The following is a 14,869-nucleotide window of genomic DNA, read 5'->3' on the forward strand; positions in this document are numbered from 1 at the left end:
TAAATCCCGCAGTGCGGGGCTTTCCACAGCCCCATGGCACACTCAGAGGAATTCAGAAGAACTGCCTTAGAGAAAAGGGGTTCCTTGGCCAGACATGGTGGCTCCACACCTATAATCCCAGCATTTTGGGAGGCTGAGGCAGGAGGATTGCTTGAGGTCAGTAGTTCAAGACCAACCCAGGAAACGTAGCAAGACCCTGTCTCTAAAAACAATTTAAAAATTAGCTGGGTATGGTGGTGCACACCTGCAGTCCCAGTGACTCAGGAGGCAGAAGCGGGAGGATCGCTTGAGCACAGGAGAGTGAGGCTGCAGTGACTGTGATCACACCAGCTGTGATGCACTCTAGCTTGGGTGACAGAGGGAGACTGTCTCTTAAAAAAAAAAAAGAAAGAAAGAAAGGAAGAAAAAGAAAAAAAAGGGGGAGTTCCACTTCGTCAAAACTCCGCCTTCCCACTGCTGCCGGCCACCAGCCAGAGGCTGAGAAGTCAGCTATTGCTGTAAGACTGTGAGCCAGCAGCCAACTCCCCAGGCAGCAAAGGCCTCTTCTCCCCAGCCCCTTTGACCTGCCTTTGAGCTAAGCAGTCTAGTCCTGGGGAAGCCAAGCCCCAACCCCCACCCCACAGGAGCCCAGTGGGGAAGGTTCTGGAGGAGTGAGGGAAGCAGGGCAGGAGAGGGCGGCCTTCTGTGCTCAAGTTTCTGGGGCAGGCATCCTGTTATAGGAGAAACTTTTTTTTTTTTTTTTTTTTTTTAAGGAAGAAAAACTAATCAGAAGAAAGAAGCAAGCAAGAGCTTTTCCCTGCCTTTCGGACTTGTTTATTACCAAGATATCTGATTTCAGCAAAGGAAACCGGCACTGGAGCAAGGTTTTTATTGGCCGTGAGCAAGAGGAATTCATGGTTTGCCTTTGATTTGGCTTCCCTAGAACATGAGGTACTGAAGGGTGCTCGCTGCTTTGATGGAGCAGCCCAGGACTTTGGGGCCCCTCAAATTCCCTGTTTTCTGCAGCACTGACTCAAAGTCCCGCTGGAGGCTGAGGGTGGAGCAAGCGGCAAGAGTGGAAGGCAGCCTCGTAAACGTTTCAGAGAGATCAGAATGAAGGACAGTAGTTGCAAAGTTCTGAAACTAGAGCCTCAGCAAGGGCCCTGGCCCACCCCCCTTCCCCGGGAGTAAGGGGCTGGGGGAGGCCAGGTCTGGTTTGCATGAAAGCGCCATGTTCCAGACTTGTCTCTGACCCGTGGAGTTAGGCAAGCTGCAGTCACAGGGCCGAAGCCTCATAGTTTCAATGTGCGGGGAGGATAAAGCCAGAGATGCGCAGGGTCAGCCTCTGACAGCAGCGCTCCTCAGCTGGGAGGGGCGAGGGCTCTGGGGAGGGGTGAGCAGCTGGGCCACTGGCTCACAGAACTGCAGCTGATCCTGCAGGGCCCCCACACACACCATCGTGCAGAGATAGCCGCTGTGCAGGGCCTGGAACCCCAGCCAGCCCATCTCTCCCTCGGCTGCGTGTTCCCCGGGAGCATCTCCTGCATGGAGGAAAGGGGAAGGTGTCCTCCTATTTGGGACACCTTGGGTGAGCCTCTATCTCATTCTCTCTTTTTTCCTCTTTGTATCCTGTCTCTGTCTACTTTCGCTCTCATCACCCTTCTCATCCATCTCCCACAAACCACTGGTGAAAGGAAGATCCCCAAACCAAAGAGCTCTAGGTGGCCCTGCCTTGCTTTACTTCTGTGGCCAGCCAGGAGTGTGAGGCAGGAGCTGCCCGTACCCTAAGGCGGCCAGGACAAGGGGCTGGGACTTTGGGGCCGGTGCCATCGTAGAGGGCAGCCCCTTGCAGAACCCTCTGGTGGGGGACAGTGCTGCCTGCATACAGCTCTCGTCCTGCTCCAGGTTGGTGATTGGGAGGCCAGGCCTGAAAGAAACACCTCTTCCCCTCCCAGGGTGTGGGGCTTCGCAGGAGGCTCTGTGTGCCCCGTCATGACCCATCATGGGCCCGTCTCCAAGACTGTGCACAGGCCCCAGCAGCGGAGTGTGCTATCCCCAGCAGGGCTGGGCTCAACCGTGAGGCCCAGGCCCATGCTGGCAGCCAGGGTGCTGGTTGGGCCTCTGAGCTGAGGCCCAGGGCCTGGGGCAGGGGTGGGGATGGGGAACAGGGCTCTCACTGTGTCCGTGTCAAGGAACCGGTCGTCAAAAGGGCTTTATGCAGTCACTTGGAGAACACGTTTACAAGGATAAGGGCTGCAGGAGTAAGGAGGTAGCCTGTGAGAGGTGTGGGGAGCTGCCACACACACACACACACACACACAGATATACACATAGATACAGATACACACAGATACAGATACACACAGATACAAAGATCCAGATACACACACACATATACACAGATACAGATACACACACAGATACAGATACACACACGGAGGTACACACACAAATACACACACACAGATACAAAGATCCAGATACACAGAGATACACACACACATACACAGCTACAGATACATGCACAGAGATACACACACACACACAGATACACAGATACAGATACACACACACAGATACAGACACACACACAGATACACAGATACAGATATACACACACAGATACAGACACACACACAGATACACAGATACAGAGATACAGACACACACACAGATACACAGAGATACACAGATCCGGATACACGATACACAGATACACACAGATATACACAGATATACACAGACACACACAGATATACACAGATACAGATACACGATACACAGATACACACAGATATACACAGATACAGATACACGATACACAGACACACACAGATATACACAGATACAGATACACACACAGAGATATACAGATATACACAGATATACACAGACACACACAGATATACACAGACACACACAGATATACACAGATACAGATACACGATACACAGATACACACAGATACACACAGACACACACAGATATACACAGATATACACAGACACACACAGAGATACACAGATCCAGATACACACACAGAGATACACAGATACACACAGATATACACAGATACACACAGACACACACAGATATACACAGATATACACAGACACACACAGAGATACACAGATCCAGATACACACACAGAGATACACAGATATACACAGATATACACAGACACACACAGATATACACAGATCCAGATACACACACAGAGATACACAGATATACACAGATATACACAGACACACACAGAGATACACAGATCCAGATACACACACAGAGATACACAGAGATACAGACACACAGACACAGATATACACACAGATACATATATACACAGAGACACATATACTCACAAAAGCACATATATACACATACACACACACACACACCTACACATACACATATACATATACACACACATACACAAATATACACACAGAGACAAACACACTTACACAGACACCTATATACACACTCACACATATACACACGTACACAAATACACATACAGCCACACACATACACAAATATATACATGTATACACACATATACATGTAGGCACACATATACACACAGAGACACATACAGCCACACACATACACACAGGCACACATATACATGCAAACATACACACACATGCGCACACATATCCACACGCACAGACACACACAGACACAGTAGTTGCTCTAAGACTCTGGCACTGGTTTGTCCGGCTTTGAATCTCAAATCTGTTCTTTATCAAATTATCTTAGGTCAAATACTTAGCCCCTTTGGTGCCTCAGTTTCCTCCTTTGTGAATGGGAGTGATCTTACGGGTAACTACTCATGGCATCACTGTGAAGACTAAATGTGGCCATACGTGTAAAGTGCCTCACACAAAGCCTGGCACTGGTGAAAGTTCAGGTCGGCTGTTCTGCTGGCTCTAGCTGTGTTGGGCTTTGCAGTCAGCTTGAACCTCCCTGGAGAAATGGGGTGGAGCTCTGATGGCCCAAACAGATAAGGACTGTCGGAAACACTGCCGGGCCTACAGACATGAAACCTGATCTTCTAAGGCTGGGAAGGAAGGAGGACCCTCCACGAGGCAAATGAAACTCCAAGTCCTCAAGCCAAGCTCCCTTCATGGCACTCACAGAGCCCGGCTGACACAACCAGCCTGGACGCGGAGAGGGGGAAAGGCCCCGCTTCCCCTTAATGCTACCCAAACATGGACATCCAAGCCTTCCCGAGTGTTCCCCAGCTTTCAACTAAAGACCGAACTAAAGACTGAGGCCTAAAAGCAGCAAAATCAGCCCAGAGTGAAACCAAAACCAAATACTCTGGCTCACACGCCCTGGGCATCCAAACTCCAGTACACACCCAAACTCCTCAAAGTGCAGGCACAGGACAGGGGCCTAGACAGAGGGGCTCCTCTTCCCACATCTCTGCTGACCTCAACCCAGGCCTTCCAGGGACACAGGGCAGCTGACAGGGCTTAGGAAATAGAGCCCACAACTGCCTGCACAGAAGCCTGGCCTTCTCCATCCGGGTGAAGACCCAGGGCCCCCTGAGGCCAGAGAGAGAGAGTGAGAGAGAGAGGGCAGGAGAGGAAAGGACGAAGGAAAGCACCGAGCAAGATGGAGGAGCCGGGCGTGGTGTCTCAGGCCTGCAATCCCAGCACCTTGGGAGGCTGAGGTGGGCGGATCACCTGAGGTCAGGAGTTTGACAACAGCCTGGCCAACATGATGAAACCCTGTCTCTACTAAAAATACAAATAATTAGCCGGGCATGGTAGCGGGCACGTGTAATCCCAGCTACTGGGGAGGCAGAGGCAGGAGAATTGCTAGAACCCAGGAGGTGGAGGTTGCAGTGAGCCTAGATAGCGCCACTGCACTCCAGCCTTGTGACAGAGCGAGACTCTGTCTCAAAAAAAAAAAAAAAAAAAAAAAAAAAGGTGGAGGAGAAAGGGAAAGAGATGACAAGAGAGACACACACAAAAGGACCAGCGTGTCCCACACGGTGGCTTACACCTGTCATTCCAGTGTTTGGGAGGCTGAGGCAGGAGGATTGCTTGAGCCCAGGAGTTCAAGACCAGCCTGGGGAACGTAGTAAGACCCCTGTCTCTACACAAATTTAAAAATTAGCCAGGATTGGTGGCACATGCCTGTAATCCCAGCTACTCTAGAGGCTAAGGCAGGAGGATCGCTTTAGTCCAGGAATTGGAGGCTGTAGTGAGCTATGATGGTGCCACAGCACTGCAGACTAGGTGACAGAATGAGACCCTGTCCCTAAAAAACAAAAAAAAAGTCAGCCCCAGCGAGCCATCAAGAGTCCAGCTGCTGCTAGGAATTGAGGTTCCATGCGTAGATGGACTTTTCCAGCAAATTAAAAATCCAAGCTGCCATTGGCCGGGGTTGTGTGCTAATGAGGGCACTTCTCAGGCTGCAGCGTGACGGGGGTTGGGGTCCGAGTGCTCCGGGGTGGGTGGAGTGGTCTGTGGAAAGAAGACAACGGTGACTCCGAGAAGCTGGTGGCAAATCTGCGGACAGCCACAGCTCTGAAAACCAGGAGGCCTGGTGGGCAGCTCCTAAATGCTGGATTGGAAAACCCACCCACAGACAGGGTCGATCTCTCAGGGCACTAAGCCCGTTCCGTGACTGCTTCAACAAAGAGCAGAGAACTCAAAGCAGAAACTGTCCAACTCCACGCCTCTGGGGAGCAGGACTGGGAGGGCCCGCGGCCTTTTCATCACAAGCTCTTCCAGGCTGGTCCACTTCTTAGCCACATGTGTGTGTCGCTTCAATAAAAATGAGTTTCTTAAACAGTGGTGAGAGCTGGAGGCAGGCACACTTTTGAGGTTGGCCTCAACCTCAGGCTCCCCGCCACATGCCCGGGAGGGGGCTCCCACCCTTCACTTGCACCAGCCCCCACCTGGCCCAGTGCCCCGGGGATGACCCCAAACGCTCCAAGCTGCCCGGGGTGTTCCCTACCCCTCCTCCTGCCTGGAAGAATGCCTGCGACTTTCTCCACCAGCCGGCTCTGCGCTCCTCTCTGATTCCCTTCCGTGGTGGTTCAGGCCTCCTGCAGGGTATGGGGGTCCAGACGGGTCAGGGGAGCAGAGATCTGCACCTGCCAACACTCACCCTCCGCAGGGCACCACAGCAGGGGCTGTGAGCACGGTCATTAGGGAGCAGCAGCCATCAGGGAGCCCAGGCTCCACCCCAGCTCCTCCATCAAGTGACCCCATTCCATCACAGAAAGGAGCGAGACCAAATAAAGCCCCCACCCCAACACATGTGCACGCACACAGTCACACATGCACACACCCTCTCTCCCCACCCCAACACATGCACACGCACACATGCACACACCCTCTCTCACCCCAACACATGCACACGCACACACACACACACCCTCTCTCCCCACCCCAACACACGTGCATGCACGCACACATGCACACACCCTCTCTCCCCACCCTAACACACGTGCACACACGCACAGATGCACACACCCTCTCTGAGTGCCAACGTCCTCATCTGTGAAAGGCAATAACCACATATGGCATGGTGTGAGGGTTAAACCAGACACCGCACGTGACGGGCCTTAGTGCCTCCCCCTCATCTTCTATTTTGTTTTCTACAAAGTGAAAGCCACATGTCCACTAACCTGTGCAAAAATGCTGGCCTCGTAACCCCTTCTCGCCCCTCTGTCGCCCCCCTCTCTCCACCCCGCCCCCCCCCCCGTGCTCGCACGTACCCTTCTCTTGGCCAGAGCTGCCTCCATCCTTCTGAGACCTGAATGTCTAACCCCATGGGGCTCAGGGAAAGGGGTGCTGGCCTGCGGCAGGGCTTCATCATCTTGGCTGCCTCTGGGGAAAAAAGGCTGGTGATGGAGTAGCCCTTTGCATGGGCCTGGAACAGGTTACAGACCATGCCCCCAGGAGCCCTGAAATCAGATGGGAAGCCAGGCCTGGATGGGCACGGCCCCCCCAACCCCCCGAAAAGACCCTCCCTGTTGTGGCCTGGTAAGGCTGCGGATGGGAAAGCGTCCCAAGTCCTGATCCATCCATAAGACCCTGGGCAAGAGAAAGCCACACTTTCCCCTGAGCTCCAAGGAGCCTGGGAGCTACTGGGGAGGAACAGGAGGAGGAGGGGAGGGTGGAGGCCAGGCCTATAGCCCTCACTGGCTCTCTTCCTCCTTCTCCCCTCTGCTCCCTCCAGCAAGGCAGATCTCACCTCTGTCTAAGGTGCCAAGCTCTTCCCTGCCTGGAATTAGGGAAGGCTCCCCGCTGCCTTCTTTACCTGGCTAACACCTGTTGATCCTTCAGGTCAGCTTAGCCATTACATCCTCAGAGAGGCCTTTCCTGATCCTCATGGAAACTGAGGGCTTCTGCCCCGATCCTCTCTAATGCCCCCTTCCCCTTCACAGCACTGACACAATGTCGAATTATAGTCATGTGTGTCTGTGTTTGCTCAATAACTGCCTTTCAGGGCCAGGCGCAGTGGCTCATGCCTGTAATACCAACAGTTTGGGAGGCCGAGGTGGGAGGATTGCTTGAGGCCGGGAGTTTGAGACCAGCCTGGGCAACATAGCGAGACCCCATTTCCACACACACAAATTTTTTAATTAACTGGGTGTGGTAGGGTGTGCTTATACTCCAGCTACTTAGGAGGCTGAGGCAAGAGGATCGCTTGAGCCCAGGAGTTTGAGGTTACAGTGAGCCATGATCACACCACTGCACTCTAGCCTATGAGACAGAGCAAGACCTTGTCTCTAAAAAAAATATCAATAATAGCTGCCTCTCCTGGATTGTCAACTCCACGAGGGCAGTGACTCTGTCTTTCTTGTTTACCATGAAATCCGCAGCACCTAGAAGAGGGACAAGTCAAACTCTTTGATTTCCTCCCCAAATCTTATCCTTCCTGAGTCTTCTCCAGCTTAGGAAGAGGTCAAACACCTAAGAGGACATTCCTTTTTTTTTTTTTTTTTTTTTTTGAGACGGAGTCTCGCTCTGTCGCCCAGGCTGGAGTGCAGTGGCCGGATCTCAGCTCACTGCAAGCTCCGCCTCCCGGGTTTACGCCATTCTCCTGCCTCAGCCTCCCGAGTAGCTGGGACTACAGGTGCCCGCCACCTCGCCCGGCTAGTTTTTTGTATTTTTTAGTAGAGACGGGGTTTCACCATGTTAACCAGGATGGTCTCGATCTCCTGACCTCGTGATCCGCCCGTCTCAGCCTCCCATAGTGCTGGGATTACAGGCTTGAGCCACCGCGCCCGACCACAAGAGGACATTCTTGACCAATGCTTCTGACACCCCTCTTCCATGTGTTGGAAAATCCTATGGGACTCCGCCTGCAGACTACACCAGGATCCAGCCCCTTTTCACCTCCTTCCTCATCCCCTTTGTCCAAGAGGCCTCCACGGCCTGTGGGCCTGGCCTCCTCACTGTCTCCTGTTCCCCCACTGGTCCCACCACTCTTGATCCTCCACAGAGACAGCACAGGGGCCATTTATTTGTGTATTTATTTGAGACGGACTCGCTCTGCCACCCAGGCTGGAATGCAACGGCACAATCTCCGCTCACCGCAACCTCCCCCTTCTTGGTTCAAGCGGTTCTCCTGCCTCAGTCTCTTAGCCACTGTGGTCATCATGCAGGAAGTAGTCCTCATCTGCAGGACTGTGAGTAGATTTCATTTAAAGGATAGATTGGACTTTAATAGCGACAGAGATTATGACCCTTTCCTGCAGGAATGTCTGAATTATGCTTAGGTACCTTGTATGTGGTGGAATCAGATCACCAAAGAGAAGCCCTCACAGGCCTAAATATTTATCTGCATATCATCCAACGGTTCTGATTCATTCCTTCATGAGCTGTTCTCCATCATGGACACCAGCAAGGTGTTCATGCTGCTCCAACAGGACCAGCAGCTCAGCTGTCCCCACAGGGAGGTGCAGGACAGGGACGAGAGCTCAGAGGAAGCCCTGGGGAGCCATCTTGCGAGGGAGGTGAGGGCAGGGGTCACCTTGTCATTCTGAGCTAATGGAACCCTGGAGAAATGCCACGTTTGCATTCTCCAGCCAATTATGGGCCATTATCTCAACCACTGTTGACCTGAGTCTGGTTGTTAAAATCTGGAAGACAACAAGACACAGAAGGAAATTAGAAAACCTTAGCATTAAAAGGTAAGGCCATGCATGGTGGCTCATGCCTGCAATCCCAGCATTTTGAGAGGCTGAGGTAGACGGATTGCTGGAGCCCAGGAGTTCAGGGCCGATGTGAGCTATGGTCACAGCACTGCACTGCACCCTGAGTGACAGAGCGAGACCCTCTCTCAAAAAAAAAAAAAAGGGTGAACAGCCTGGGTGGGGCCCTCTGACACACAGCAGAAGAGAAGAGGGCCTGGTGCTGGGAGCTTGTTAGCTGTTGTCACCCCTGACACCTCTGCACGCTTAGAGTCTGTATATTCTTTTTTTTTTATTTCTTTCTTTTCTTTTCTTTTTCTTTTTTTAGACAGAGTTTCACTCTTGTTGCACAGGCTGGAGTGCAATGGCACGATCTCGGCTCACTGCAACCTCCACCTCCCGGGTTCAAGCAATTCTCCTGCCTCAGCACAATCTCGGCTCACTGCAACCTCCAACTCCCTGGTTCAAGGGATTCTCCTGCCTCTGCCTCCCAAGTAGCTGGGATTACAGGCATGCACCACCTTGCCCGGCTAATTTTTGTATTTTAGTAGAGATGGGGTTTCATCATGTTGGCCAGGATGGTCTGGATCCCCTGACCTCGTGATCTGCCCACCTAGGCCTCCCAAAGTGCTGGGATTACAGGCGTGAGCCACTGCGCCTGGAAGTCTGTGTATATTCTTTATCCACCCATTACTTTCTCCCAGCTTAGTAGTGAAGTTCCTTGAGGAAGTTTCTCCATTTCTGGACTCTATTAGAGAAAAAGTCAAGTGTGTCTTGGTTCTACTACCAGCTATGGGTTAAGAGTGGACATCTCTAAAGGTTTGGCTCAGAGAAGGCCAGAGAATCAAAATAAAAAAAACAACAAGAGGGGCCAGGCGTGGTGGCTCACACCTGTAATCCCAGCACTTTGGGAGGCTGAGGCGGGTGGACCACCTGAGGTCAGGAGATCGAGACCATCCTGGCTAACATGGTGAAATCCCATCTCTACTAAAAATACAAAAAAATTAGCCGTGCATGGTGGCGGGCACCTGTAATCCCAGCTACTCGGGAGGCTGAGGCAGGAGAATCGCTTGAACCCGGGAGGTGCAGGTTACAGTGAGCTGAGATCATGCCACTGCACTCCAGCCTGGGTGACAGAGCGAGACTTTGTCAAGAAAAACCCACAAGGGGAAGTAAAACTCTTGGGAGATTTCTTGTGAGCTCTTCTCCTCCCTAGAAATGACACAGTACAGCAGTTAAAAATTTGGACTCTTGGTCAGGCGCCATGGCTCATGCTTGTAATCCCAGTACTTAGTGGGGCCTAAGGCGGGAGGATCACTTGAGGCTGCGAGTTTGAGACCAGCCTGGGCAACATAGCGAGATGCCATCTCTACAAAAAATTAAAAAATTAGTCGGGCATGGTGGCACGTGCCTGTGGTCCCAATTACTCAGAAGGCTAAGGTGGGAGGATTGCTTGAGCCTGGAAGTTCAAGGCTGCAGTGAGCTATGATTGTACCATTGCACTCCAGCCTGGGCAACAGAGACCCTATCTCAAAAAAATTTTCGACTCTGGCTCCAGGAGTCCATATCTTGGTTCTGTTACTTACTAGCTATGTATTTTTGGATGAGGTACTCTTTGGGTTCCCTGTCTGTTAAAAAAAAGAAAATTGTCCTGACCACTGGGCGCAGTGGCTCACGCCTGTGATCCCAACACTTTGGGAGGCTGAGGCAGGCGGATCACTTGAGGTCAGGAGTTTGAGACCAGCCTGGCCAACATGGTGAACCCCGTCTCTAATAAAAATACAAAAAAAATTAGCTGGGCATGGTGGCGGGTGCCTGTAATCCCAGCTACTTGGGAGGCTGAGGCAGGAGAATCGCTTGAACCCAGGAGACAGAGGTTCCAGTGAACTGAGACCATGCCATTGCACTCCAGCCTGGGCAACAAGAGGGAAACCTCTGACTCAAAAAAAAAAAAAAAAAGGTCCTCACTCTGTTTTGATAACTAAATGAGTTAATTCTTTTTTTTTGAAATGGAGTCTCACTCTGTCCCCCAGCCTGGAGTGCAGTGGTGCAATTTCGACTCACTGCAACCTCTGCCTCCCAGGTTCAAGTGATTCTCCTGCCTCAGCTTCCCGAATAGCTGGATTTACAGGCACCGCCACCATGCCCGGCTAATTTTTGTATTTTTAGTAGAGACGAGGTTTTGCCCTGTTGGCCAGGCTGGTCTTGAACTCCTGGCCTCAGGTGATCTGCCTGCCTCAGCCTTCCAAAGTGCTGGGATTATAGGCGTGAGCCACCATGCCTGACTAAATGAGCTAATTCTTACGAAATGTACTCAACAAGTGCCTGGCACATAATAAGCACTCAGTGGATGTCTGCTTTCCTTATGTACCTCCCATGGTAGCTCCAATCCGCTCAGTCTCAGAGAGATCAGCTAAAAGCTAGCTCCCAGCAAAAGCAAACTTCTTTCGAGAGGGAGATGGCAGATATGAGCCCCTAGACTCTTCCGGGAATAAGGTCTCAGAGAGTCTGGTAGATTACATTCTTACCCAGATTAAACAGACTCTTTCGGCAAGTCCTCTCTCCCTTGCTCTGGTCGGAATTAATTCAGCCTTGTCTCTGTGATCGCCACTGAAGAGCTTATCACCTCCGATCAAGGTGTGTTTCATTGGTCAGGCTTCCTAGCAGATTTTTTGAGGTCTGGAACTAAATTTGAGTCATTCTCCTATCTCAAACAAACCTCAAAACAAAAATATTTTGATGTGAGCAATTCATTCACTCCTCCCTGCATCTCTGAAAAGAGGTCTGTAGGAAGCTTCCCTGGGGAAAGGCTCTCTGTGGCTCAGAGAAGAAAGCACTTAAAAAGGAACCGTGGCTGGGCACAGTATACTAGAAATATGCACAAAAAAGGATTAAAACATGCTCATGGCAGGGCGCGGTGGCTCACTCCTGTAATCCCAGAACTTTGGGAGGTCAAGGCGGGTGGATCACCTGAGGTCAGGAGTTCGAGACCAGCCTGGCCAACATGGTGAAACCCCGTCTCTACTAAAAATACAAAAATCAGCCAGGCGTGGTGGCAGGCGCCTGTAATCCCAGCTACTTGGGAGGCTGTGGCAGGAGAATCACTTGAACCCAGGAGGTAGAGGTTGCAGCGAGCTGAGATTGCGCCACTGCACTCCAGCATGGGCGACAGAGAGAGACTCCGTCACAAACAAACAAACAAACAGATGAACATGCTCATGGCCAGGAGTAGTGGCTCACGCCTGTAATCCCAGCACTTTGGAAGGCCAAGCCCGGCAGATTGCTGGAGTCCAGGAGTTTGCGACCAGCCTGGGCAACATGGTGAGACCCCATCTTTACAAAACATTTTTAAAAATTAGCCAAGTACAATAACACACCTGTAGTTCCAGCTACTTGGGAGGCAGAAGTGGGAGAATTGAACCCAGGAGATTGAGGCTGCAGTGTTCTTGCTACTGCACTCCAGCCTGGGTGACAGAGTGAGACCTTGTCTCACACATACACAAAAAAAAGGAATCAGAAAGTAAGTTCCTACCCTTGGACTCTAGTCTCAGTGAATCCGTTTCTTCATCAGTACTTGCAAAATAAGAAAGTAACCTCCACTTCATCACCTCCCTGGGTGGGTAAGAAGTCAAATGTGGTGACCCTCAAGACAGGCCAGTGTTTTATAAATGTCTCCGCCAGACATTTCATTCCTAGCGGTGGGGAAGCCTCGCCTCATTAAATGGCCTTTGGCCTCTGTTCAGCCTCCAGGAGTGGGTGTTCCAGTAGAATTCCTCTTTAGACTTTGAGTGTCTTCATTTAGCAAAAGGAAATCACAGAAAAGCTATATGACCCAGGCCAGAGATCTCGGAGTCTTCCTCGCCTGTGAACAGGAGGGCTGCACAGCCCTGCCTATGGGCTGTGGCTCTGCTGTCAGCTCTTTCCTGAGGAATGCAGCCTGGGCTGCTGCCTGCGAGGGCTCCTGCTGGGGGAGTCCATTCCCCTTCTCCCTTTCTCCATTTGCAATCACTATTTATTTATCTTTGGAAGTTCAAGGAAACAGAGAGCCTGCAACTGGGGGAGATCTGTGGAGCCAGAGAGGGAAAGTGAAGAGGCCAACGTCTAGGCCTCTGCCTGCTGCCAACGCCAGCCGGCAAGAAAGACTTACCTGCATAGTCAGGGTAGGCTTGGCTGACAGGCACAGGGGCCCTGGAAAAGGCACCGCACACACCAGCAGGGCTAAGCTCACAAAAGAAGGTGGCGCTCACCTTGGGGATCACTTGGGTCATAGAGTGAAGGAGGGGAAAAAGGAGTCCTGCCCCATCCTGGCAGCTCTATTAAGCAGCAGAAAGGTGAGCCTCTATAGGGAAACAGAGGAAGCAGACCCCTGGGCTGCACTACTTATTGCCTGTCTCCAGTCCTGGTTCCAGTGTACTACAGGCAGTTTTTTAAAAATTTATTTATTTATTTATTTATTTATTTATTGGGATGGAGTCTCACTTTGTCACCAGGCTGCAGTACAGTGGCACGATCTCAGCTCACTGCAATCTCCGCCTTCTGGGTACAAGCCATTCTCATGCCTCAGCCTCCCAAGTAGCTGGGATTACAGGCGCCCACCACTACGCCCAGATAATTTTTGTATTTTTAGTAGAGACAGGGTTTCGTCATGTTGGCCAGGTGGATCTCAAACTCCTCACCTCAAGTGATCTGCCCATCTCGGCCTCAAAAAGTTCTGGGATTACAGGTGTCAGCCACCGTGCCCAGCCTGCAGGCAGCTTTATACCCACCACTAGTTGTCAAGGTCACCCCTGCCACCACCAGTCCTCTGCCTTTGGAAACCACGTGCCCCTCCCCCCCCACCACACTCTCTCATTCTAATGCCACGATTTACATCTATAAACTGGGGAGCAGGCAGAGCCCCATTTCAACCCCAGAGATCAGCTACCCCAGCAAGCTAGGGGCTGTGTCCAAGGTCAGAAAGTAATAAGAGGCAGAGCCCAGTCTGGAGTAGGGGTCTCCAGACTCACTGCTCAGGGCTCTTTCCACACCCTGCTGCAAAGCCTGCTCATCTACTTTTCCCTTGTTCCCACTCACCGTCCCTGAAACACACACACACACACACACACACACACACACACACAGCGTTGTGGAAAATGTAAGAGGCCCAGTCTAGCCTTGTCTGCCTTGGCCTTTGACCTCTCCTTGGCCGAATGACATGCACCCCCCGCTGAGCGAGGTCACCGCAGCGGAGGAGGGTCTGCTGCCTCCTCGTCTCGGCTGCCATCCTCCTGCGGCGGCCTCCACCGGAGCTGGAGGGAGAGTGAGAGCCGACTTCCAGACTGATCATCGTGTCAGGGGCCAAGGGAAACCTCAGAGCCGTCCACCAAGTTCATTCCAAAACAGGGCGACCTAGACATCTCTGTCCAAGCCCGCGGGTCCAGGAGGGCCCCAGCAGCCTGGAGGTGCAAGCTGCACCAGCACGGGCGAGGGAAATTTTGTGGAAGGTGGTGGTGGTCGGCTCAGAGGTCTGAGATGGGTTGCGGAAAGGAAGGGTCCTGGCCCAGGGGACGGGGACGATCGGGAAAGGAGTGTTGGTGCAGGGCGGGCGCGGAGATGCAGGGTCCTCGAGCCAGCTGGCTCGCCCCCACTCGGCTGAGGGCCTCGGCCTGGCCGCGCGTCGGGCGGCGCTAGGGCCCCGCGGAAGGCCCGGGCGGGCGGGGACCGGCGGCGGGAGCTGCGCGGCGC

The sequence above is a fragment of the Macaca fascicularis genome, chromosome 8 (genome assembly GCF_037993035.2).
Source record: "Macaca fascicularis isolate 582-1 chromosome 8, T2T-MFA8v1.1".
Taxonomy (NCBI): domain Eukaryota; kingdom Metazoa; phylum Chordata; class Mammalia; order Primates; family Cercopithecidae; genus Macaca; species Macaca fascicularis.